We start from the raw sequence: 26265 nt of genomic DNA, 5'->3' as shown, positions 1-26265 counted from the left end.
CTCGAAATAATTTGTAGGTATATAAATCAAAATAATCTCAATTTCTTTACAAGACTCATACAACTCAAAATAATGCATTATTCTTCACAGAAACTATTTTATTGTATACAGGGTGTAACAAAAATACAGGTCATAAATTTAATCACATATTCTAGGACCAAAAATAGTTCGATTGAACCTAACTTACCTTGGTACAAATGTGCTCATAAAAAAAGTTACAGCCCTTTGAAGTTACAAAATGAAAATCGATTTTTTCCGATATATCGAAAACTATAAGAGATCTTTTATTGAAAATAGACATGTGACATTCTTATGGTAGTAGTATCTTAAGAAAAAATTATAGTGAAATTTGGACACCCCATAAAAATTTTATGGAGATTTAGTTCTTTTAAACCTCCCCAAACTTTTGTGTACGTTCCAATTTAATTATTATTGTAGTACCATTAGTTAAACACAATATTTTAAAAACTTTTTTGCCTCCTTGTACTTTTTCGAAAAGTCAGTTTTTATCGAGATATTTTGAATATTTGTCAAATCCACCATATATTTGTATATGGCTAAGTACGATTATGGAGACTTGGTAATAATATGAAAATTTATTTATGATTTACATTTTTAGGTATACTTTGAACCATTTTAAAAGAGAAGTCACATCTCGATAAAAAGTGCCTTCTAGAAAAAATACAAAGAGGCAAAAAAGTTTTAAAAATACTGTGTTTAACTAATGGTACCGAAGTAAAAGTTTAATTGGAACATACACAAACATTTGGGGGGTTTAAAGGAACAAAATCCCCATAAAATTTTTATGTAAACATATTAAAAAAGAAGCTGCAACTCGATAAAAACTGCCTTATCGAAAAAATACTAGGAGGCAAAAAAGTTTTAGAAATATTGAATTAAACTAATGGTACCACAAAAATAATTTAATTGGAACGTACAGAAAAGTTTGGGGGGGTTTAAGGGAACAAAACCCACATAAAATTTTTATGGGGTGCACAAATTTCACTATAATTCTTTTTTAAGATATTCCTGCCATAAGAATGCCACATGTCCATTTTCAATAAAAAATCTCTAATAGTTTTCGATATATTCAAAAAAATCGATTTTCATTTTGTAACTTCAAAGGGCTGTAACTTTTTTTATGTGCATATTTGTACTAAGGTAAATTAGGTTCATTCGAACTATTTTTGGTCTCAGAATATATGATTTCATTTATGACCTGTATATTATAAAGCTTGTCAGGCACGGGGAGCTAAACTATAATATATATTATAGATTTATTCGCGGAACATGTCCTGAACGTATCCTGAACTTACCCAGAGGGAGAACGCTAAGTTCAGGATACGTTCGGGGCATTCTGCGCTAATAAATCTACAATATATATTATAGTTTAGCTTCCCGTGCGTGACAAGCTTTAGATTTTATTGTATTCGCAATGTTTAGTCACAACGACCTCTTGTGGATTTCGGCTGAACTAGCATTGAGGGTGTTTTCAATATCAAACGCTGAGCGCACATGCATTTGAAACAAGTAAGTAATATTTATTATTTATTTTTATATGTTTTAAATTGATTATTATTGGGCAATCTACATCGAATTTTCACCTTTCAATAAAAGTTGGCGCCAATGTTGTATATAATATTTGTAAAAAAACATGTAAAAATATATAATGAACCTACTTGTTTCAAATGCATGCGCGCTCAGCGTTTGACATTGAAAACACTCTCAATGCTAGTTCAGTCGAAATCCACGAGGTCATCATTTGACTTTACATCGCGAATAATTGTTTTTGTCTTTGCTAGTTTGACGATGGACTAGGACAAAACATGACGTATAATCAACAAAATTCACGATATATTTTACGGTAGATGAGCCGTTGTAGAATACAACATCACACTTGATCAACTTTAATCGTACAAAAGACTTTCCGCATCTAAACAAGATGTCTTTCTCAGTGCAGCGAAATACGAAATCTCAATCCGAAACAGAGAAAATTCCATTTCGGACTATACGCTGTGAGCTCGTACGTAGAGGGGATATTTACAAATTCGCGAGCGCCAGTAGTGACAAGTCTGTGAACCTTTACCAGAAATTTGACATAAATGTCAAAGTGATTAATTTAAAATTAAAATTAAAAACATTAATTATAAAAAATATTAGTTGGTCAAAGCTGTGGTATATATTTTTACCTTAAATATACTTACGTTTTAAATACTGAATTTAAGTTTTTTTACTGTTCCGTAATATGTAATTATAAATTATTCTAATAATCTTAGTAAGAAATTCATATTTTATCAATAGAACATTTAAAAACTCACACAGCTCAAACATTTTCCCTTCCAGACCCAGAAAATCTAAATGAATACTTTTTTAATGTAAGTAAAAATATAACATCAACTATTGTGTCACAACAAGATCCCATTTCCTATCTCCCTAATTCAGGAAAGGTCTCGAATTCATTCTTTATAAGACCGGTTGATAAATCTGAACTGATTCAGACAATCAATAATATCAAAAGCAAATCTTCGTGTAGTACCAATGGACTACCCATAAAAATTTTCTCAAATCTCCCAGACAGTGTGTTGGGAGTCCTCATCTCTCTAATTAATGATTCTTTTGAGAAAGGTAAATTTCCAGAGTGCCTAAAGACGGCCATCATTATTCCTCTTCATAAGGGTGGTGAAAAATCAAATGCCTGCAATTATAGACCTATTGCATTACTACCGGTACTCTCCAAAATTATTGAGAGACTCATAAAAGCCCGACTTATGTCCTTTCTCGTTGATAACAATATTTTATCACAAAATCAGTTCGGCTTTTTAAATAATAAATGTACCACAGATGCCATGTTTTCTGTACTACATGAGGTTTATCAAGCATTAAACAATAATCTGCACACTGCCACTGTTTTTTGTGATTATGCCAAAGCTTTTGATTGTGTGAATCACGACATTTTGATAAAAAAACTAGATTTCTACGGAATTCGAGGTATTTCTTCGAACTGGTTTCAATCTTACTTGGATAATAGGAAACAACTGGTTAGAGCAAATGATACAGACTCTAGTCTCAAAAATGTTGTATGTGGGGTACCACAAGGTTCAGTATTGGGTCCTCTACTTTTCCTTATCTTTATTAATGACATCACTAGCTTAAAAATCGATGGCAAAGTTTTTCTTTTTGCTGATGATACCAGTATCACTTGGAGCAACTCAAATATCGCAACTCTTCATGCTACTATAACTTCTGATCTACTTACAATAAAATCTTGGTCCGATTCAAATTTACTCTCTTTTAATGTAGATAAAACAGTAGCATTGTCCTATAAAGGAGCTCTTCAACCCTTACCTCTTCATAACAGCCAGATCAGTATCGTTGATTCTGTAAAGTTTCTTGGTATTTTTTTAGATAGCAATCTGAAATGGTCCCTTCATATTGATGTGTTAAGCAAGAAACTATCCTCAGCTTGCTTTGCAATAAGATCTGTTTCTAAGGAAATGAATTTAGCCTCTTCCAAAATAACATATTTTTCTTTGTTCGAGTCACATCTTCGATATGGTCTCCCTTTTTGGGGTTTTGGTACGGCTGCCCAATCTGATGTTATTTTTAAATTACAAAAAAGAGCAATAAGATATCTGTTTGGCCTCAGAAGAACAACACATTGCAGAAGCTACTTCAAAGATCACAGGATTCTAACACTACCGTCTGTATATATTTTAGAAACTGTTTGCTTAATTCGTAAACATCTACATGTCTTTCCAGCAAGACCTAGACATGACTATTCCACCAGAAATTCTACCTTTGACATCTATTTACCGATCCCGTCCAGTGAGTTAGTAAAGAAATCTATATTATATTCTGCGAAAAAACTTTACAACCATCTCCCTCTACAACTTAAATCTGCAACATCTTTCTCCAAGTTCCGTAAAATGACTAAAGCCTATTTATCTGAAAGACCATATTATTCAACAGCAGAGTTTCTTAACCAATAACTAAGAAAGTACAGTATTCTTATTTATAAGTATAATCTTAATCTATATTTGAGTGTCATATGCAGCAGCTTAACTTAACTTATTAAATTTCTTAAGGTAGATTATGCAATTTGCAAATTTTTTTTTTAATTTTGCAATAGGTTGTTACTGTTTTTTTTTTGTTTATCTTCATTATTTTTATTTATGTAGACGATTTATATCATTTTAGTAAATTGTATTTGTTATTTGTTATTGTTCTTATTTTTATGATTCTTGTAAGCTTTGTCTATAAAATTGTTAAATTTTTCATGACAATAAAGCATATTTCTATTCTATTCTATAACATCAAAATGATTAGCAAAATCTTAAAAAAATCGATTACAATTTAATTACTTTTTTGCGTTGTAAATATTAAGCGATAACAATTAAATAATAAATTTAAAAATTACCGGTGAAAGTTGAATTAGTAATCCGCTAGGAGCGCCACCAGCGAAGCTCAGAGCGTATACCGTATTTTCCAAATGTCAACTTGACATTTGAAAATAATTCACATTATTTTCTATTTTAATGTTTTGTCAACGCTGTGGGGTTCTGACTTCAGAAAACTCGAATAACGTAAGCGTATTTTTGTAATAGGGCTTTTCATCGATTGTCATTTGTTTCGAGCTTCTGTCATATTTCGTATAATCCGTGTATAATCTGTTGCTGAAAAGCCCTATAAAAAACCTATATTACATGGGTGGACCCTTTCTACCAACGATTGTTTGTTTCCCTCAGTTATATTGTGTCTGATTGTTCCCTAACATCATGGTCCCACCTTTAGTTTGGAAGTCGTCTTGGTCTTAATCAACCTTCTAGCGGGGGCGGATACAACCACCAAAAGCTTTAATGGAAAGGGAGGATGAGTTATACCTCATTTTAAATGTCGCTCAACCACCTCTTCAAAATTACCACATACATTATATTTCTTTTCAGTACTTTTAGATATATATCAAGTGAAACCGTACAGATATTAAGTATCGAGTTCAGAACTTCAAATTTTTTTTGGAGTATGAACTCCTCCTTTTTTAAGTCTTGGAGTATGTATTTTGAATATTTTTGGAGTATATTTGGAAAAATCAAGTAAAACCGTAAATATATTAAGTATCGAGTTCCGAACTCCAAAAATACCATTCTCTATAATTTGGTCTCTATATAGTACGTTCTTTAACATTACAATATTGCAAAACCACTAAATTTTAAAGAACTGCTTGGATTGACATTTGGCATACGCATAGCTAAGAAGTCAAAGAAAAAAGCGATATTGTGCCGATGTGTGCTTTTGCCATGGGTGTGGCTTTCACCCCTTCTGGAGGGTGAAAAAATATACGTCCAAAGTAAGTCCGGAAATGGATAAATTGACTAATTTTAAGTAACTTTTGTTTTATAGAGTTTTTTCATTAAGTAAATACTTTTCGAGTGAATATTATGTTCATTTTTCAACAAAATAACCGCGCTTTTAGACGGTTTTTCGCAAATAACTCAAAAAGTAAGTATTTTGTCGAAAAAAACATTCTTAGCAAAAATATAGCCAGTAAAAAATTGAACAAAATTGTGTCTATTTTATGTCTCTATACCTGGTAAAAGCAGAGTTATAGCTAATGAAAAATAGGTTCAGATTCGTTTAATTCCAAATGGAATACTTTATTGTGAAATAACCAAAAAATGAAGCACTTTTTGGGGAAAACTCATTACAAATTATTTAAAAGTATTTAAAAAAGGTTTAATTTTTATTTTATAAAAAAAATTTCTAGCATCAAAAGTAAACAAGTTACGCTCAAAATAAAGTTAGTCCCTTTTTTTTTGTAAAAAATCGGGAAAATCACCTCCTAATTAGTATCTCAGATGAACTTAATCGTTACCACTTCACAAGTTTCTTTACTCTTGTATGTATTGTTTATATGATCTGTAAGTTTCATCGGTTCAAAGTCCTTATTTTTGCAAGAGCTGTAGTTAAAAGGGCTTGAACGAGTCACTGATCACGAGTGTACGCAAATTTAGAAACACCAAATCAATTTTTGTCTTACAGAAAAACAAAAAATAAAAGTTATTCAGAAAAGTAATACTGACTTTTTTGTTTTTTGAGATTTTTGGTATCTCTAACAATTTTTAAGTTATTTTGAAAAAAAGCATATTTTTCAAAATTAAAAATTTTATTTTAAAACCAATTGTTTTCAAAAATACGCACTTTGAGTCAATGAAACTTACATATCATATAAACACAACTTAAGTTAAATAATTTGTGGAGCGGTAAAGATTAATTTCAGTTAGGTTGCCAATTAGGGGGTGATCTTCCCGATTTTTTTTTTGCCAAAACAGAAGGGAGCAACTTTATTTTGAGCGTAAGTTGCTTAAATTTGATGCTAGAAACTTTTTATAAAAACAGAAATAAAGCTTTTTTTCAACACTTTAAAAAAGTTATAATAGGTTTTCCACAAAAAGTGCTTTATTTTTTGGATATTTCACGTTAAAATAGCCTATTTGAAATTTGGCGAATATGAACCTATTTTTCATTGGCTATAACTCTGGTTCTACGAGGTCAAGAGACCTCAAGAGTACACCATTTTTTTTTATTTTTTCACAGGCTATATTTTTCCAAAGAACGTTTTTTTCGACAAAATACTTTTTGAGTTATTTGCGAAAGTCCGTCTAAAAACGTGGTTATTTTGTTGAAAAATGAACATATTCACTCGCAAATAACTCGAAAAGTGTTGACTTGGCGAAAAAACTCTATAGAACAAAATTTACTTAAAATTAGTCAGTTTATCTATTTCCGAACTTATTTTTGACATATATTTTTTCACCCCCAAGTGGGGAAGTCACCCCAGGGCGAAAGCACACATCGGCACAATATCACTTTTTTCCTTTGACATGTTAGCTTTGCGTATGCCAAATTTCATCTCAATCCAAGCGGTTCTTCAAAATTTACCGCAAAAACCGTGAAATAATGTACTAATAAAAAACCTCAAAATATGCAAAAACACGACAAAAAAATTCACAATTTATTTGTGAGAGGGACATTTTGTACACCAATTTTCAACTAAATTATATTAACCCTCTAGTGGGGGCGGATGTTCGAAGGACCAATGCACAATTCGATGTAATATACGTTTCGAATTGTTTCTAATGCCCTGTGTCAGTTTCTTCTCGATCGACGATAATAAATAAATGGTCGTGGAGTAAAAAAATACGGTTTAATTGACAGCTACTGAATCATTACACTACAGTTATTGGTTAAGTAAATTTTTATAATAGAAAACCAATACAGAAGTAAAAACTTCGAGATGTATTCTGGTATAAAATCGTTTATTTAAGACTATAAAATGTCATGGATTGCAGAACGTTTTCGTTCTAAACAGAACATCTTCAGTGCCTAGAATGAAGTATTTCCACGTTAGTTTAAAGCAAAAGGTTAAAAATGTGACTGTTAAAATGAAAAATGTGGGAATACTTACATCCTGCCGAGTATTTTGAAACTAGCACACTGTAAATAGTGTTAATATCATCGTATATGGTTTACATACTGTAATATATTAAAATGTTATGACTACAAGTCGATGTTAATAGATAAAGTGGAACACATGCTAAAAGGGTGCCATGGTTCCCTGCTCGAAGATGCTAGGTACTTGCCAATTCAATGGGCACAGACCAACTGAGAAATTAGGAAGTGGATATAAATTTGTCATGTCACCCTTGTCAAATTTTATATCCACTTCCTAATTTCTCAGTTGGTCTGTGCCCATTGAATTGGCAAGTACCTAGCATCTTCGAGCAGGGAACCATGGCACCCTTTTAGCATGTGTTCCACTTTATCTATTAACATCGACTTGTAGTCATAACATTTTAATATATTACATTATGTAAACCATATGCGATGATGTTAACACTATTTACAGTGTGCTAGTTTCAAAATACTCGGCAGGATGTAAGTATTCCCACATTTTTCATTTTAACAGTCACATTTTTAACCTTTTGCTTTAAACTAACGTGGAAATACTTCATTCTAGGCACTGAAGATGTTCTGTTTAGAACGAAAACGTTCTGCAATCCATGACATTTTATAGTTTTAAATAAACGATTTTATACCAGAATACATCTCGAAGTTTTTACTTCTGTATTGGTTTTTTAAACTATGGTATACAGCCAACTATTGGGATTTTCCCATTGATTTTTTATAATAGACTACGCTCAAAAAACCCGAATCCCCTCATTTATAAGTTCATTAATAATGTATACCTCAGCATAGAGCTTAATGCATCTAGGATAGTAACAAAAACTTTAAAAGCTTACAAATACAATTTAAACTAGGAAGCGATTGCAACACTAGGAAGTACAATTAGAAATAATACCATTTGGCCATTTACTCAGTTTGTAGAAAGTTGAATAAACTCTAATTAAGCTGTTAATCGATATACCTATTTCACAATTACCTATACACGGTGTACGGTGAAACAGTATTGTGTATATTGTGATTGAACAGTGGTTGAGTGAGTGATACCTCATTTTAAATGTTGTTTCAATCACATTTTCAAAAATATAACATATCTATATTATATTTCTTTTTAGTACGTTTGAAAAAATTGAGTGAAACCTTTATGTATGTACTGAGTTCAAAACTCTAATTTTTTTTTGAGTATTAAACGCCAAATTGATTTTTTTTAGTATTCGAGAATTTAGAGTATTTTTTGAGTATTTTTGGAAAAATCAAGTAAAACCGTAATCCGTACCGGAGTAGGTATCGAGTTCAGAACTTCAAAAATTTTGCAAAAATGTATGTGGTATTTTTAAGAAGGTAGTTGAGCGACCTTAAAAAAGGGCTTACACTCAACCCTGCTTGTCATTAAACGTTTTGGGGGTTGTGGGTTGTGTCAGCCCTGCTAGAGCAGCGGTCACCAATTAGTTTCCCTGAGGGTCCGTTTCGAAAACCTGTGACACTTCCTGGGTCCGGATTTAATGCTGCCTGTGTCTGGTTGTTCTGATTCGGTTTCTTGTTAAGAAACATCCCCTATAAACAAATCAGAAGGGTGCCGGGCGAAATTTTTGGGCAGAAATTGTTTAACAATTTTTTTTAACAAATTCAAAACATCACCTTTTTTGTCCCCGAAAATATGTTTTTAGCATTTTTGGGTCATCTTATACAAAAAAGATCTTTTTATCGAAACTTGAGAGTTTTCAAGCATCGAAAATGCGTATTTTCGCATTTTTCAGATTTTAAATCGATTATAGCTTGAAAATTATCCTTTTCAAAAATATGACAAGAGATCTTTTTTTGTTTAAAATCATTCAAGAAACCTAAAAATACATTTTTCGAAGCAAAAAGGTAATTTTGAATTTGTTTAAAAAATTGTTACGCCCGGCACCGTTCTGATTGATTTAAAGGGGACCTTTTTGAACAGGAATCCGCAAAGAAATTGAGTCAGAAATATTTTTCATACGAAAGAGGCCTCACACATGGACTATTATGGAAATGAAAACTAATGATATCTATCCTATTGTTGTTTGGTCACTTAGACCAGGGTAATAAGCTAGAAATAGACCATGTTCGGGACACTCAAAGATCCAGGTAGCTGACTACTTTTTTAGTTATTGTATACCTATTTGATGAAAACCTACCTGTTTCCTGCCTAGAGTTCGCGTCCGTTTTTTAATTAATAACAATTTAGTGCAAAAATCGCGATTTTTTCGATTTTTTGCACCTCTTTCAAAAGCTAAATAGTTGACATAAAATTACAAAATTTAATTTTTTAGAACATTAAAAAACCTTAAAAATGCCGATTTTTGAAAGTTAAAAAGTTAATTTGTTGCTACGCAAACTGCAAAATAAATGAAAATCGTTATTTGTTAATAACTTTTATTACTAAAACTACCTTAGAACTTTAGTGTTTCACCCACAGTTTGGAATTGGGGTACTTAACAAACCCTCAAAATTTGAGACCGATCCATTAATTAGTTTAAGAGTTATTCTAATTGTTTATCCCAGAGACCTTTATTTTGCAATAACATAAGACCGAAAATAATGAAGATAGGGCAATTCTGAATATGCCAAATGAAAGTAGAAAGCTGATACTATCAAAATGTACTAAAAAACGATAAAAAGATTATCTAATATAGTCAAAAATCCTAATGCCAATTTGTGAAATTTTGTAGTTTAAAAACATTTAGAATAACTTTAAAAATATTGTCTGTAGAAAAAGACATTTTACATATTAGAAAAGCTGGTATTTTAAACGAATTTTTAAAAATGTAGTTTAACTGGTGACTAGTCGTGGTAAGTGAATGGGGAGCTGGGAGCCGACAAATGCACGAGTTCAAAAACTAAAAAAAGCAACTTAAAACTACTATCATTTTATACATCTCGGGATCTACTGAATATATTTTGATCTTCTTTTTTTAATTTGTATATAATTTTTCTGTACATTACAAATATGTAATTTGTCTAGACATTTATTAATTAATGAACAGTCTAATTTGTTTAAACAATTTTTGAAAAAATAATTTTTTCCCAAAAATCCATGATTTTAATCATACTATCCCTATTAATCATAGAAAAAGTTAAGGTATACTTTAATAAATAAATTATCTTCAATAAATAATTATCTAATACAAATCATTTATTTATTAAAGTGTACTTTAACTTTTTCTGTGATCATTAATTATGCTATGATTAAAAAATAGATTTTTGTAAAAAAATATTTTTTAAGAATTGTTTAAACAAATTAGACTGTTTATTAATTAATAAATTTATAAACAAATTGCATATTTGTGATGTACGTAAAAATTACATACCAATTAAAAAAAGAAAGATCAAAATCCATTGAGTTGATCCGGAGATACAGCAAATTATATTCTTTTGAAATTGCATTTTCGGTATTTTAACTCGCTGGATTTGGTTCCCCCTAGTAATCGTTTGCACTACATTTTTGAAAAATCGTAGAGGGTGATGTAAAGGTATAATGTTTGTGCAAATTTTTTAAGAAAAAATATAAATCCCCTTCTTTAAAATGGCATTAATGAGATTCCTTAATTATTATAAACAAAATAGCTGTGAATTAAAAAAAACATATGGCTAACTTTGTCCCAAATGAGCCCAGGCTAAATTTTTTTATTTGAAAATTCGTGTTAAAACACTATCTTTTCGAATATATAAAAATATTGTTTCTACGGACAACATTTTTAAAGTTATTCTAAATGTTTATAAACTACAAAATTTTAAAAATTTGGCATTAGGATTTTTGACTATGTTAATCATTTTTTATCTTTTTTAATACATTTTGATACTATTACTCTTCTACTTTCATTTGACATACTCAGAATTGCTCTATCTTCATTATTTTCTGTCTTATCTTATTGCAAAATAAAGGTCTCTGGGATAAACAAATAGAATAACTTTTAAACTAATTAATGGATCAGTCTCAAATTTTGAGGGTTTGTTAAGTACCCCAATATCCAACTTTGGGTGAAACAATAAAGTTCTAAGGTAGTTTTAGTAAAAGTTATTAAAAAATAACGATTTTCACTTATTTTGCAGTTTGCGTAGCAACAAATTAACTTTTTAACTTTCAAAAATCGGCATTTTGAAGGGTTTTCAATGTTCTAAAAAACTAAATTTTGTAATTTTATGTGAACTATTTAGTTTTGAATGGAGTGCAAAAAATCGAAAAAATCGCGATTTTTGCACTAAATTGTTAATAATTAAAAAACGGACGCGAACTCTAGGCAGAAAACAGGTAGGTTTTCTTCTTATAGGTCTACAATAACTAAAAAAGTAGTCAGCTACCTGGATCTTTGAGTGTCCCGAGAAAATGCTTATTACCCTGGTCTAACTGTAGACTTAAAGCTTTCCTGGTACAGTAAATATAAAATATATAAATTCATCGTGTATTATTTTGATGTTATTATCGGTATATTTTGAACATAGCAGTATTGTAAATTGTTACTGAGAATATCTTAAAAGTTAGGAATTTATATTTTGAATGCTGAAGTTTTTAGACATCTTCAGTTTTGTAGAAAGAAAACTGAGGAATTTAAAATAAATAATCATAGTACAAAATCGTAATTAACAGGTTATCTTTTCTACATTAGTTTCAATGCAAGCTGTTTGTTGCAAACTTATTAAATCTGAAAATTATTTCAAATAAATGCACAGCTGAAAAGTTCTCCCACTTAACATAATATACAGTCGGAAAAATGAAAGAATACCCATGAACGAACATATAAAACACGCTGTATTTTCCTGTCACCGTGTCACAAAGAAAATTACCCAGCGCAATTACATGTAATAATAATTATTACATGTACTTGCGCTGGCCAATTTTTTGTGTGACACGGTGACAGAAAAATACAGCGTGTTTTATATGTTCGTTCATGGGTATTCTTTCATTTTTCCTACTGTAGTAGAGAGGAAATCAATATAAAAAAACGCACATAACAATTTTATATTACAGTTTACTTAAATAAAAAAAATGATTATAGTAAGTATAACAAAGGGGAAAAACTCTTTCCAAAATTAAATTATCAGAGAGAAAAATGACATTTTTGTTATGTACAACCAGTCTGAAGTTTGGAGTGAGTTTAGTGCAACTGATTCTCATTAGGGAGTTGGGATATTCATCTGTAAGCTGAGATCAGTACCAATTTTTAATAAAATTCACTCTTGATAACGCGGATTCGCACACATAAGTTGAGCCAAACATAGTACACAATTTCATGGCTAAACATTTTCAAAATTGCCAAACACTAGGTATATTCTTAATTTAATGGCGGTCCGCACAAAACTAGCCGACGCGACGGTCCGGATGCGGACCGCGGTCCGCCAATTGGTGACCCCTGTGCTAGAGAATTGATGTAATTTAGTTGAAAACTACAAAATTGCCCCCTTACAAATTAATTTGACGTGTTTTTGCATATTTTTACATTTTCTGTAAGGACCAAATTATAAATCACCTTTTCAAATTAAACACTGTATATTATGGAAGATTATTTTTTTCACCTGTCAAATTCTGACGTTTTTGCTTTTTCAGCCAATCACCACGCGTCGTTCTAGCCAATCATTGAGTGTAATACTGATAAAACAGCCTCTTCCTTGATAAAACAGTCTCTTCCCTGATAAAACTTAAGGTACCCTAAATTTCACATAATACGTACATACCTGTGTTTACTAACTTAATTTATGAACAGCCCTGGTACATAGATATTTTAAAAACACTAACCACGATATACTCAGATTTTCTACAGTTTTTATTTTCAAAATAAATATTTCTAAACTTTTCATAAACGTCAAACAGAACCTATGTATTTACTAATAATACATATTGGTTCACAAAATAATCTTTTCAAATACCACTCGTCCTCTAAATTTTGCTTGATAAATTTTTTCGTTTTAATACTTAAACTTCTTTATTTAGGGTAAAATCACTCAAACAAACCGAAATGGATAAAATCACTCGTCCTTGGGACTCGTGATTTTATCATTCGGTTTGTTTTCGTAATTTTACCAAATAAAGAAGTTTTCGTGAAAACAAAAAAAATTATCGATAAAATTTAGAGGACTCGTGGTATTACCTTTGATAATATATATATATATATTTACCGGACCTACTTTAACTTTCTCATCTTCATGCAATAATATTTAAATGGATTTTCTTTTCAATAATTCCGGTTCATTTTAACTAAACAGTAATAAACCAATTTATTGGCCTGCGGAGATTTGTTTCCTTAACGTTTTTTTTTTTCGCAGTCAGACATCGTGTAAACTTTGATTTCAGAGAGTTCAACGTATGTATTCACACACAAGTTTATGTCAAAATATGTATGTATATTCAAGCTGCAATCTTGCCCCAGATGTTTTCAACAGTAATAAGTCAATAGTTAGTTAAAGTGTGAAAATGTACAATACCCGCCGCAGCAGTAAATGGCATACATACGAACATAAAAACAATCCATCAATATATCACCACCATTCGCATGTTTGGCCTGCTTATATGATTTATTGTTTCCAGATCTTTCTGTTACAATAAAATTTATTCTAAGTGCCACTTCTCACTTAAACTTTTTCACACTACCAACTGAAACATCTTTTTTTTATTTTACAACCAAACAACAATATTTAAATCCAAAAGATCGAGACTTCTGGGAAAGCCTATCATCATCATCGGCCTATCATCATCAATTTTCGGGTTCTAAAAGATCTGTTCAAGGTATTTATGGTATTTCTAAGTATTTTGGTAGAAACTAAATGTTGATCTGTCCGCTTTGTCAATTTTAGATATATGATATATGATAAATATGAGTGAGGAGTCTGCAGATATAACAACTGTGCCTACTCTAAGTGAGTGCGCAGACTGCAGACTTTTTAGTCGGCCGATAGTTTATGTCAGCTTCTTAATCAGTACAGAGAGATATGCATCGGTGAATCGGTGTAGTGTGCGCATCTGCATTCCTCTCTGTACTGATTAAGAAGCCGACTAAACTATCGGCCGAAAGTCTGCAGTCTGCGCACTCACTAAAGTTTGTTTTCTGAAGCTTTAGGAGTATTTCAACAGGGACCAGAAGGTTGTAATCACCAGTTTGTTGGACTTCTAAAAAGTAAAAGTTCCTTTATCATTGTATTTTTCAAAATTAAATTTCTGTAGTTTGTTTTAAAGATAACTGAATATTACGTAACGGTAGGCTGTCTTTTAGGTCTCAAAAGAACTGTTCTTTCACACTAGATAGCTCGCCTGAACTCGGCATCATCAGTGGCTGTGGTAGTAATCGAAAACATACTCAGAGAGAAAAAGAGAGGAACCCGCTTTTCCACTTTATAGTGGACACACTACTAGATTGGTGGCATCTACTTTGAATGACACGAAATGTATAGCACTATAGAAGTACATACAACCGATTACAGCTGTTTTCTTCATAGACGTATATCTTAACTAGATTGAGTAGTTTGTAAAACTAAGTGACGACACCATGTTTTTTTTTCGTAGTTAGTTCTGTCTCACCCTTACAAATAGTAAAGCTATGACAGTATCTGTGGGGAGAAGTAGAAGTACGAAGTGTCTCGATACAATGTGCTAAAAAGAGACAGAAAGAACATGCATAAGATATCTTGCCGTCAGCATGCGAGGCCAGTAGCTCGGTCTATGTTAATATACACGTCTATGGTTTTCTTATGGTTTTTAATTTTTTTTTCTTTTATAATTTTTTGGCCTACAGTTGGCACTATCAGGTAGAGGTAGTAATCAAAAACAGATTAAAAAAAAGGGAGGATTCTTAACCCAATTTTTCATTTTATAGAATGGACGGACACACTGCTAGAATAGCACCATCTACTTTGGATGGCACAAAATATAAAATGTACACTATACATATACATTGTACATACAAAATAGGTTACCGCTGTTTTCTTGTTCCATCTATAATATTATCAACTTTATTATTTGTTATACCACATAAAATTAACTACAATTTATTTTTTCGTGGTTTTGTATTGCTTGATTCATTTAGCAAACATAGATAATAAATATAGTCTATTGACCTAGCTGTTTATTGGATAAAAATTATTGGATATGTAATTCATTTAGCACGTTAACAGTTACAAAAAACATTGCTGTTGTAACTAATTAATAATTTAAAAATGACTTTTTTTATAAATTAAAAAAATTCGACCGGGCAGATGTTATTTCAGATTTTTTGGGTTATTCTAAACAAAAAACGTCTTTTGTAATTTTTCTCTAATGTTGATCGTTTTCGAGTTATAAACAATTTAAAAATGAAAAAAGGACGAAAGTTAAAGATCTTCAAGGCTCAAAACATAAGTAAATAATATCTTTTTTGAAACTACGAAGTACCTAAATTCAAGTTCAAACCTTATTTTATCAGTTCTTGATAAGTATTTTGGACTTATTTCATTTTGAAACATTGTTTTTTTAATTATTAATGTCAATCTGCCCATAAGAAACCTTCCTCATTAACAATTAAAAAAAATTTTTTAGAATAAAACATGTCTAAAATTCTTAGCGGACCTGAGAGAAGAAAATTTGAACTTGAATTTAGGTATTTGATGATTAATATTCTTTACTTCTGTTTTTGAGCCTTTATTCTGCAATCTATCAGTAATGACAATAAGCGTCTTTGTTGATAAATGATTATGACATGTACAGGATGCTCCATTAAGCACCCTGTTTTATAATGTAGCTATTGCTAACTTTGTGGCATTACCTCTAATATTTACAATATGTTATTATTTACAAAGATTAAACTTAAAATTAAAAATTAAGATTAAAAATTAATTACTTAAACCTATTAATTAAGTCTCTTGGTTTGAATTTTTTTAATCTTCTTTCTTCATGTTCATGTAAGTCTTCAAACAACCGCTTGGCTAACTCGTTAGGATGTTCAGACACTCTTTCGCGATATGTTGCACTATATTCACTTATCACCTCTTGCACTGTTGGAACTGCTAAGTCTCGTTGGATCACGTAGTTGGGTACGTAGTATGGAGCATCAAGAATCAGCCTTATCGTCTTGTTTTGGAACCTCTGTATTATATTTAGGTTGCTATTAGAAGCTGCTCCCCAGAGCTGGATACCGTAGGTCCAAATGGGCTTTATAATGGCTTTGTAGACCAGTAGTTTGTTTTCTAGAGACAACTTCGAGTTTCTGCCGATAATCCAATATAGACGGCTTAGTTTTAGTCCTAACTGTTTGCGTTTAGTGAAAATATGTTTTCGCCATGCTAGTCTTCTGTCTAGGTGGATTCCCAAGTATTTTACATCTTTGACTTGAGGTAAATTGTTGTTGTTAAGTTGTACTGGTGGGCAAGTTTCTTTACGGAGTGTAAATGTTACATGTGTAGATTTTAGTTCATTAGCTTTCATGCGCCATTTCGACAGCCATTTTTGTATGTTGTTAAGGCAGATTTGAAGTTGTCTTGATGCCATCTTTGGGTCTTCGTGTGAAGAAAGAGCAGCTGTATCGTCCGCAAATGTGGCTATTGTAACCATCGGTGTAGTAGGAAGATCACTTGTGTACAACAAATAAAGGATAGGTCCGAGTACACTGCCCTGTGGTACCCCTGATTTTATGGCGTTCAGAAAAGAGTATTCTTGGTTTTGTCTGACAAGGAAGTGTCTATTGGTTAGGTATGCTTTTAGTAACAGGAAGTGGGGATATGGAAGTAGCTTCTTAATTTTGTAGAAGAGTCCAATATGCCAAACTTTATCGAATGCTTGTGACATATCAATAAATGCAGCAGAACAATAACGTTTTTGTTGGAAGTCATCGTTAATCTTGTTAACTATTCTATGTACTTGTTCGATAGTGCCATGTTTGTTTCGGAATCCAAATTGGTAGTCTGGAATTAAGTGCATCATTTCTGTTATCGACTTCAGCTTTTTGACGTATATTTTCTCGAAAATTTTGGAGATAGTTGGTAGCAAGCTAATAGGTCGATAAGAGGTAACTTCTTCTAATTTTTTGCCTGGTTTAGGGATCATTATTATTTGTGCTACTTTCCAGATCTTTGGGTAGTACCCTAGTTTGAGGACGGCATTGAAGATATATGTTAGTAATTTAAAGCATTTGGGTGTTGATTCCTGAAGCACTTTTCCTGTGATAAGATCATATCCTGGTGCTTTTTTAATGTCAAGTTCATTCATTATTATATTTCTGGTTTCACTTACTAGAATTTTTTTTACAGGCAGGTCCATTTGGAAGGGTGCATTAAGTGTTTCGTCTATTTCTTTATCTTCTGAATGCTGCTCTGGATCGTATGGATGGAATACTTTTTTTAAGTGTTCAGTAAAGACTTCTAATTTTTCTTTGTCATTCCTTGCCCATTTATTTCCGTTTCTAATTGGAGGATTAAACTGTTGAGGTTGTTTAAGCTTTTTTGTAGCCCTCCATAGTGCGTAGTCTGAGGCTTCTGTTGGGGTTAGAGATTCTAAATAATTCTTAATGTTTTCATTTTTACTGTTCGATAATGTCTGTTTTAATTCTGTGGTAGCTCTGTTATATTTTCTTCTATTTTCTAGTGTTCTGTTTTTCATCCATTGTTTTCTCAGTTTTCTCTTAATATTTATTTTCTCTTTAATTGATTGGGGTAGTTCGTTTGCTTCTCCTTCTCGGTATATTATTGGAGTTGCGTTCCATGCAGCTTGTTGAATTTTTGTCGTTAGGTCTTCTGTCGCGACGTCTATATCATTTTCTGTTTTAAGTGGTATATTTAGTGATATTAGGTTATCTAAATTGTTTCTGTATTCATCCCAATTGGTTTTTTTATTATATAATGTAGGGGGCATTTCTTTTTTTAAGATCTTTGAATGTATTGTGATTATTATCGGGGAGTGATCGGAGGACAGGTCATCAGATGTGGTCACCTTGCATTTTTTAATATCTAGACCTTTGATGGTTGCGAAGTCTAACAAGTCTGGAAGTTTGTTGATGTCTGATGGCCAGTAAGTAGGTTCATTAGTAGATAGGTATTTGAGGTTATTTGCATTCATTGCCTTTAATAGTTCTCGGCCTTTAGTGGTTGTTATACGTGATCCCCAAACGGTATTTTTGGCATTGTAGTCTCCGCCGGCGTTTTTGAGCCTTAAAAATGTTTCTAATGTTGATCGTTTTCGAGTTATAAACAATTTAAAAATGAAAAAAGGACGAAAGTTAAAGATCTTCAAGGCTCAAAACATAAGTAAATAATATCTTTTTTGAAACTACGAAGTACCTAAATTCAAGTTCAAACCTTATTTTATCAGTTCTTGATAAGTATTTTGGACTTATTTCATTTTGAAACATTGTTTTTTAGTTGTTAATGTCAATCTGCCCATAAGAAACCTTCCTCATTAACAATTAAAAAAAATGTTTTAGAATAAAACATGTCTAAAATTCTTAGCGGACCTGATAGAAGAAAGTTTGAACTTGAATTTAGGTATTTGATGATTACAAAAATGATATTCTTTACTTCTGTTTTTGAGCCTTAAAAATCGTCATCTTTCGTTCTTTATTCAGTTTTAAATTGTTTATAACTCAAAAACGATCAACTTTAGAGAAAAAATACCTTTTTTGTTTAAAATGATCCAAAAAATCTGAAATAATACCTGCCTGGCTCGAAATTTTTTTTAATTTATAAAAAAAAGTCATTTTTTAATTATTAATTAATTATAGTTAGAACAGAATTAGATCAGACACCCCTTGTTTTTTGTAATTGTTAACATGCTAAATTACATATCCAATAATTTTTATCCGATATACAGCTAGAAGTTCGACCTTATATCGGATCCTATACTAATTCTGTTTGGTACAATATTAAATATAAGCATATTATGAACATATGCCCATATGTCATACCTACACTTAATACACATACATACATTGGGCAAGGACCAAGATCTGCTTAAACGTTTCGAGCGAACAATCCCAAGCAGAATATATGGAGGAATAAAAGCGCAAGGTTTGTGGCGAAGTGGAAATATTCAATTAACAAGTAGCTATACTCTTCATCCAGTACCCTAACCAACTTAAATTGATTTACAAATAAGGAATTAGACAAGATCACTGTTCACGTGAAGATGCCTTTCATATCGACTTCTACACGATTACGATCTACGATTTCTACAATATAAAGGTGAGGGAGGTAATATTACATAAGGATAAACATGAGGTGAAAAACTAAAAAACTACAATTTAAAAATTGTAAAGACTCGAAAATTTCGGCTTCCAGATTTTAATTAATAATTGAAATAATAATCTATATTTTTAACTATGGTATATTCTACAGTTCTACACGATAAGGATATGCTCGTATATTGTTCAGTACGGCTCTGTAGAATGGAATTCCAACTATCAGAATCACATTTCTAAAACCGAAAGAATACTAAATACCTTCAAGATTTATCATAAACACAGGTGTAGATAATTATTTGATTGACAACGATATTCTTCATCAGAATATTAATCAGTCTGGGGAAAAGAAGATAATAAATATATCTTCTATACTTTAACGGCATAATTGAAATGCTAATATTACAATGCCGTAAAAAGACATTCATAATGAAATTCACGGTTTTTTTATATCAGGAAAAGTGTTAAATACATTATAAATAAGAGTTAAATGAAGTAAAGAAGCACAGACTTACTCACAAGCATTTAATTTACTTCGACGACCGGTTTCGATCTCTGTAATATACAGATCATCTTCAGGTCGGCGTTACAAGTGATTAAATGCTACAATTAAAGAAAGCCAGAGTTAGAACATTGTCTGGTTGTATCAAAATGTTAATAGAAAGCCAACATTTTGAAAGGTATGTAAATCGTAAATGTTGACATTTCAGAACAACAAACAAATACATACGTATGCACACATATTATGAGCAAACAGGTACTCATAAGCACTCACACGCACACAGATGTATGCGGTTTATGATTATTTGTTAAATTAAATTAAATTTAAAAAAAATTTAATTTTGATCTACTTACATGCCGTTACAAGGGATGATTTGTAAGTTCATCCGTAACATGTTTAAACGTCCAGATTATGCTAGTAGGATAGCTAGGTGAGGTCCATGTCACCAGCCCCCCCTTTTTCGATTTGAGGGTCAAAAAAAAGCTCATTCGTTTGTATTGCGTTAGTACTGGATTGTATCACCCTTCATTCGTTTGTACTGCCCCCACCCTTTTAAATCTGCCTGGAGGGGCTGGTGACATGCCATCCCCCCCTTTTTCGATTTGAGGGTCAAAAAAAGGTTCATTCGTTTGTATTGCGTTAGTACTGGATTGTATCACCCTTCATTCGTTTGTACTGCCCCCACCCTTTTAAATCTGCCTGGAGGGGCTGGTGACATGCCATCCCCCCCTTTTTCGATCTGGGGGTCCGGGATGGGTATGTTCGTTTGTACTGCGTTAGTATCGGATTGTATCGCCCTTATTTTGTTTGTACTGGCCCCACCCGTCTAGATTGGCCTGGGGGGGCCAGTGACATGCTACCCTGTACTCTGCACTTTTTGCCTTCTAAATGTCGAAAATAGGCTATTTCGTTTGTACTGCGTTAGTACTGGATTGTATCACCCTTCATTCGTTTGTACTGCCCCCACCCTTTTAAATCTGCCTGGAGGGGCTGGTGACATGCCATCCCCCCCTTTTTCGATTTGAGGGTCAAAAAAAAGCTCATTCGTTTGTATTGCGTTAGTACTGGATTGTATCACCCTTCATTCGTTTGTACTGCCCCCACCCTTTTAAATCTGCCTGGAGGGGCTGGTGACATGCCATCCCCCCCTTTTTCGATTTGAGGGTCAAAAAAAGGTTCATTCGTTTGTATTGCGTTAGTACTGGATTGTATCACCCTTCATTCGTTTGTACTGCCCCCACCCTTTTAAATCTGCCTGGAGGGGCTGGTGACATGCCATCCCCCCCTTTTTCGATCTGGGGGTCCGGGATGGGTATGTTCGTTTGTACTGCGTTAGTATCGGATTGTATCGCCCTTATTTTGATTGTACTGCCCCCACCCGTCTAGATTGGCCTGGGGGGGCCAGTGACATGCTACCCTGTACTCTGCACTTTTTGCCTTCTAAATGTCGAAAATAGGCTATTTCGTTTGTACTGCGTTAGTACTGGATTGTATCACCCTTCATTCGTTTGTACTGCCTCCACCCTTTTAAATCTGCCTGGAGGGGCTGGTGACATGCCATCCCCCCTTTTTCGATGTGGGGGTCCGGGATGGGTATGTTCGTTTGTACTACGTTAGTATCGGATTGTATCGCCCTTATTTTGTTTGTACCGCCCCCACCCGTCTAGATTGGCCTGGGGGGCCAGTGACATGCTACCCCTCTACTATGCATTCTTTGCCATCTGAATGTCAAAAATAGGCTATTTCGTTTGTACTGCGTTAGTACTGGATTGTACCGCCCTTATTTTGTTTGTACTACCCCTACCCTTCTACATTTAAAACAGAGAAGGATTAGTGCTAGGAGTAAGGACACAAAATCAGCCAAACATTGCACATAGTAACACCGTGGGTGTAAAATTTGGTAAATTCGTCAAAAATGAAACGAATTAAATTTTGAAACTGAAAAACAGGCTTACAAGTCACTCTCCACTCTCCATGGGGAATGGAAATTTACCCCCTCAGATGGATCTCGGAGTAGTAGCGATTTGAAAAATGGTACATGTATTTGTTGGAGATATTTTGAACACCATTTTCAATCAGAAATCAGAGCAGCGACCTTGTTTTTTCCTACTAGGAAGAAATTTATCCATCCCCTCAATATATTTTACAGTTTCAGACGCTATCGATATGATTATCAAAGATCTTATGCGGCGTATTCCGAAATGCACTCTTCGTTGTACAATTTCAACCTCTCTGGATAACTGATTAACTGAAACATACATACGGCAGAATTCATTGGAATCGAAAATTATTAAAAGTATGTATTTGGAACATTAAATGAAAAGTTCCCACAATCAATATCTTTCTTACCATCTAATGTCAGAGACCAGATAACAATAATTGCAGCTGCTATGTTCTGGCAATTTGTTTTCTAGAAAGGTTTGTATTCTTCATTTATGACTGCAATAAGATTCAGAATTTCCGTAGGTATTTCATTATTTGTAAAATAAATATAGTGTCAAAAACTTGCTTATACATTTGACGCACTGTCCGTCAACGTGTTAATTGACTCTACAGATTCAGTGCCAAAACGAGACATTTTTATAGAAAAATATTTGCAAGTATATTAAATGCCAAACTGACCTATTAAATAAACAATGACATTGCAATTTTCGATTTCTACTATGGAATTATCGCTGTATAGACCAGGGCGGATCTGTTTTGAGGTGGATGTGAGAGGTGGCATTCCGATTTTTGCAGATAAAATTAGGTAACAACTTCAGTAATTAAAATTGACTTACGCTCCTTCTCAAATATGTTTGGAACATTATTAAAAAAATTTAAATATTTAAAAATTTCGAAAAACATCGATTTTTTTCAACTTTCATTGCTTGTAAAAACGATTCATTTTGGAACAAAGTCATAGGGAAATAAAATAAAGATAATTGAATTTTGTATGATATACGACACGACTGCTATAAAATATCTTAAATGATAATCCTTTCTGCAAAATAGCAATAAATACAAAATAAGAGGGCAAAATAAGCCTCTTTTTATTCAATGTTTTTCAACCAATTTGGTTGCACTTAGAACCTTCGTATTTTACTTAGAAAGTTCTTACAACATACTCAATCCGTCCACCAAATTTTATTAAAATCGACATAATAGATTTTGCATAATAATTTTGCAATCTAAATTTTTTTAGAAAAGTTCAAATTTTTTAAAAACTTTCTGAACAAAAAGTAGACCTGTTAGAAGTTTGCTAATTTTTTTACATATCGAGAGGTACTTTACAAATCCAATACACTTTACAAAATTAAAATCGGATTATTTAAGCGGCCTCAGCACTGTTTTAAGGATATAAACAATTTTTTTGCTTATAAACAAATATAGTGGGGACGTTTGAGTTGGAATAAATTCATTTTCTCGAGAATGGGCAACTCTGGAGATAAATCCCTAAACAGGTCGATTTTTATATTTAAATTATAATTTTTGGGATATCTATCATACTACTAACGTCATCCATCTGGGTGTGATGACGTAATCTATGATTTTTTTAAACGAAAATGTGGGTCGTGTGCTAGCTTATTTGAAACATTATTCAATTATCTATTTATTACATAATTATTTATACAGGGTGCCCAATTTTTTTTTTAATTAATTGAGACAAACAGAAGAAAGTATTTAATTTAGTTAATTCGAGATACATTTTACTGTTGTCCTAAAACAGAAAAAAATGTTTATTTGATAAATAACAGAAAAATGAATTTATTCGTATTTATTAACTCAAACGTCCTCACTGTATTTGTTTATAAGCCAAAAAATGGTGTATAACTTTAAAACATTGCTGAGGCCGATTAAATAAACCAACTTAAGTTCTGTAAAGTGTATTAGATAGGTAGGGCGTATCTTTATATGCAAAAAAATGAGCAAACTTCTAAATAATGGTCTACTTTTTGTTCAGAAAGTTTATAAAAAATTTTAACTTTTTTAAAAAAATTTAGATTGCAAAATTATTATGCAAAACCTATTAAGTGTATTTTATAGTCGTATATCATAAAAAATTCAATTATCTTTATTTTATTTCCCTACGACTTTGTTCCAAAATGAATGGTTTTAAAAACGATTGAAAAGTTTTCAACAGAGAGGTTGAAATTGTACAACGAAGAGTGCATTTCGGAATGCGCCGCATGAGATCTTTCATTTTCATATCGATAGCGTGTAAAACTGTAAAATTTATTGAGGGGATGGATAAATTTCTTCCTGGGAGGAAAAGGCAAGGTCGCTCCTCTGATTTCTGATCGAAAATGGTGTTCAAAATATCTCCAACAAATACATGTACCATTTTTCAAATCGGTAGCGTAGAACTACTCCGAGATCCATCTGAGGGTGTAATTTTCCATTCTTCATGGAGAGTGGCTTGCAAGCCTGTTTTTCAGTTTCAAAATGTAATTCGTTACATTTTTGACGAATTTACCAAATTTTACACCCGCGGTGTTACTATAATAGTTTTGGCTAATTTTGTGTCCTTACTCCTAGCATTAATCCTCCCCTGTTTTAAATGTAGAAGGGTAGCATGTCACTGGCCCCCCAGGCCAATCTAGACGGGTGGGGGCAGTACAAACAAAATAAGGGCGATACAATCCGATACTAACGTAGTACAAACAAACATACCCATTCCGGACCCCCATATCAAAAAAGGTGGGGATGGCATGTCACCAGCCCCTCCAGGCAGATTTAAAAGGGTGGAGGAAGTACAAAAGAATGAAGGATGATACAATCCAGTACTAACGCAGTACAAACGAAATAGCCTATTTTCGACTTTCAGAAGGCAAAAAGTGCAGAGTAGAGGGTAGCATGTCACTGGCCCCCCCAGGCCAATCTAGACGGGTGGGGGCAGTACAAACAAAATAAGGACGATACAATCCGATACTAACGCAGTACAAACGAACATACCCATCCCGGACCTTCAGATCGAAAAAGGGGGGGATGGCATGTCACCAGCCCCTCCAGGCAGATTTAAAAGGGTGGGGGCAGTACAAACGAATGAAGGGTGATACAATCCAGTACTAACGCAATACAAACGAATGAACCTTTTTTTGACCCTCAAATCGAAAAAGGGGGGATGTCATGTCACCAGCCCCTCCAGGCAGATTTAAAAGGGTGGGGGCAGTACAAACGAATGAAGGGTGATACAATCCAGTACTAACGCAGTACAAACGAAATAGCCTATTTTCGACTTTCAGAAGGCAAAAAGTGCAGAGTAGAGGGTAGCATGTCACTGGCCCCCCCAGGCCAATCTAGACGGGTGGGGGCAGTACAAACAAAATAAGGACGATACAATCCGATACTAACGCAGTACAAACGAACATACCCATCCCGGACCTTCAGATCGAAAAAGGGGGGGATGGCATGTCACCAGCCCCTCCAGGCAGATTTAAAAGGGTGGGGGCAGTACAAACGAATGAAGGGTGATACAATCCAGTACTAACGCAATACAAACGAATGAACCTTTTTTTGACCCTCAAATCGAAAAAGGGGGGGATGGCATGTCACCAGCCCCTCCAGGCAGATTTAAAAGGGTGGGGGCAGTACAAACGAATGAAGGGTGATACAATCCAGTACTAACGCAATACAAACGAATGAGCTTTTTTTGACCCTCAAATTGAAAAAGGGGGGGCTGGTGACATGGACCTAGCTAGGTGAAGGACTGGGTAAGCGGACATGTTTCGTAGGTCAAAACACAGTGAATTGGAATGGATCCTGAAGGCAGATGTGTGATGTGAAACAGAGATAGATGATGTATTAGTTATGAGAAAGACAATGTTCGGATGGAAATGTTCGTAAATGCAGCTAAAGTGTCAATTGACTCTGTGTATGCACTTGTACGATTGTAAAGGTATTTGCTCTTCGGCGTTTTTGAGCTATGGGCAAAGGTCGAAGTAAGGAAAAAGACAAATAGGAATAAGTTGTAAGATTGTATTGTTCCCAGTCAAAGGACTAACGGCCGGTTTCACAAAGTAAAGTTAACTTGTGGTTAGGAGATAACCTCAAAATTACCCCAAAATATGCGTTTCAGTTTCATAATTGTTACCCTTCTGGGTATACCCGTAAGGGTAACCCACTCCAACCTCTGGTTAAGAATTCTGTGAGTTAATCATACTTCGCCGT

The 26265-nt window shown here is 33.1% G+C and overlaps 1 protein-coding gene across 5 annotated transcripts in view; it reads right to left on the bottom strand.

Annotated features, from left to right (window-relative positions):
• The window catches only part of LOC126889709 (protein FAM107B), a 412680-nt gene that overhangs the window by 108840 nt on the left and 277575 nt on the right, over positions 1-26265 (bottom strand). The window lies entirely within an intron of this gene.

Source organism: Diabrotica virgifera, chromosome 8, assembly GCF_917563875.1.
Source record: "Diabrotica virgifera virgifera chromosome 8, PGI_DIABVI_V3a".
Classification (NCBI taxonomy): Eukaryota; Metazoa; Arthropoda; class Insecta; order Coleoptera; family Chrysomelidae; genus Diabrotica; species Diabrotica virgifera.
Note: the sequence above shows the minus strand (reverse complement) of the source record. Positions and strands in the feature narration are given on the sequence as shown.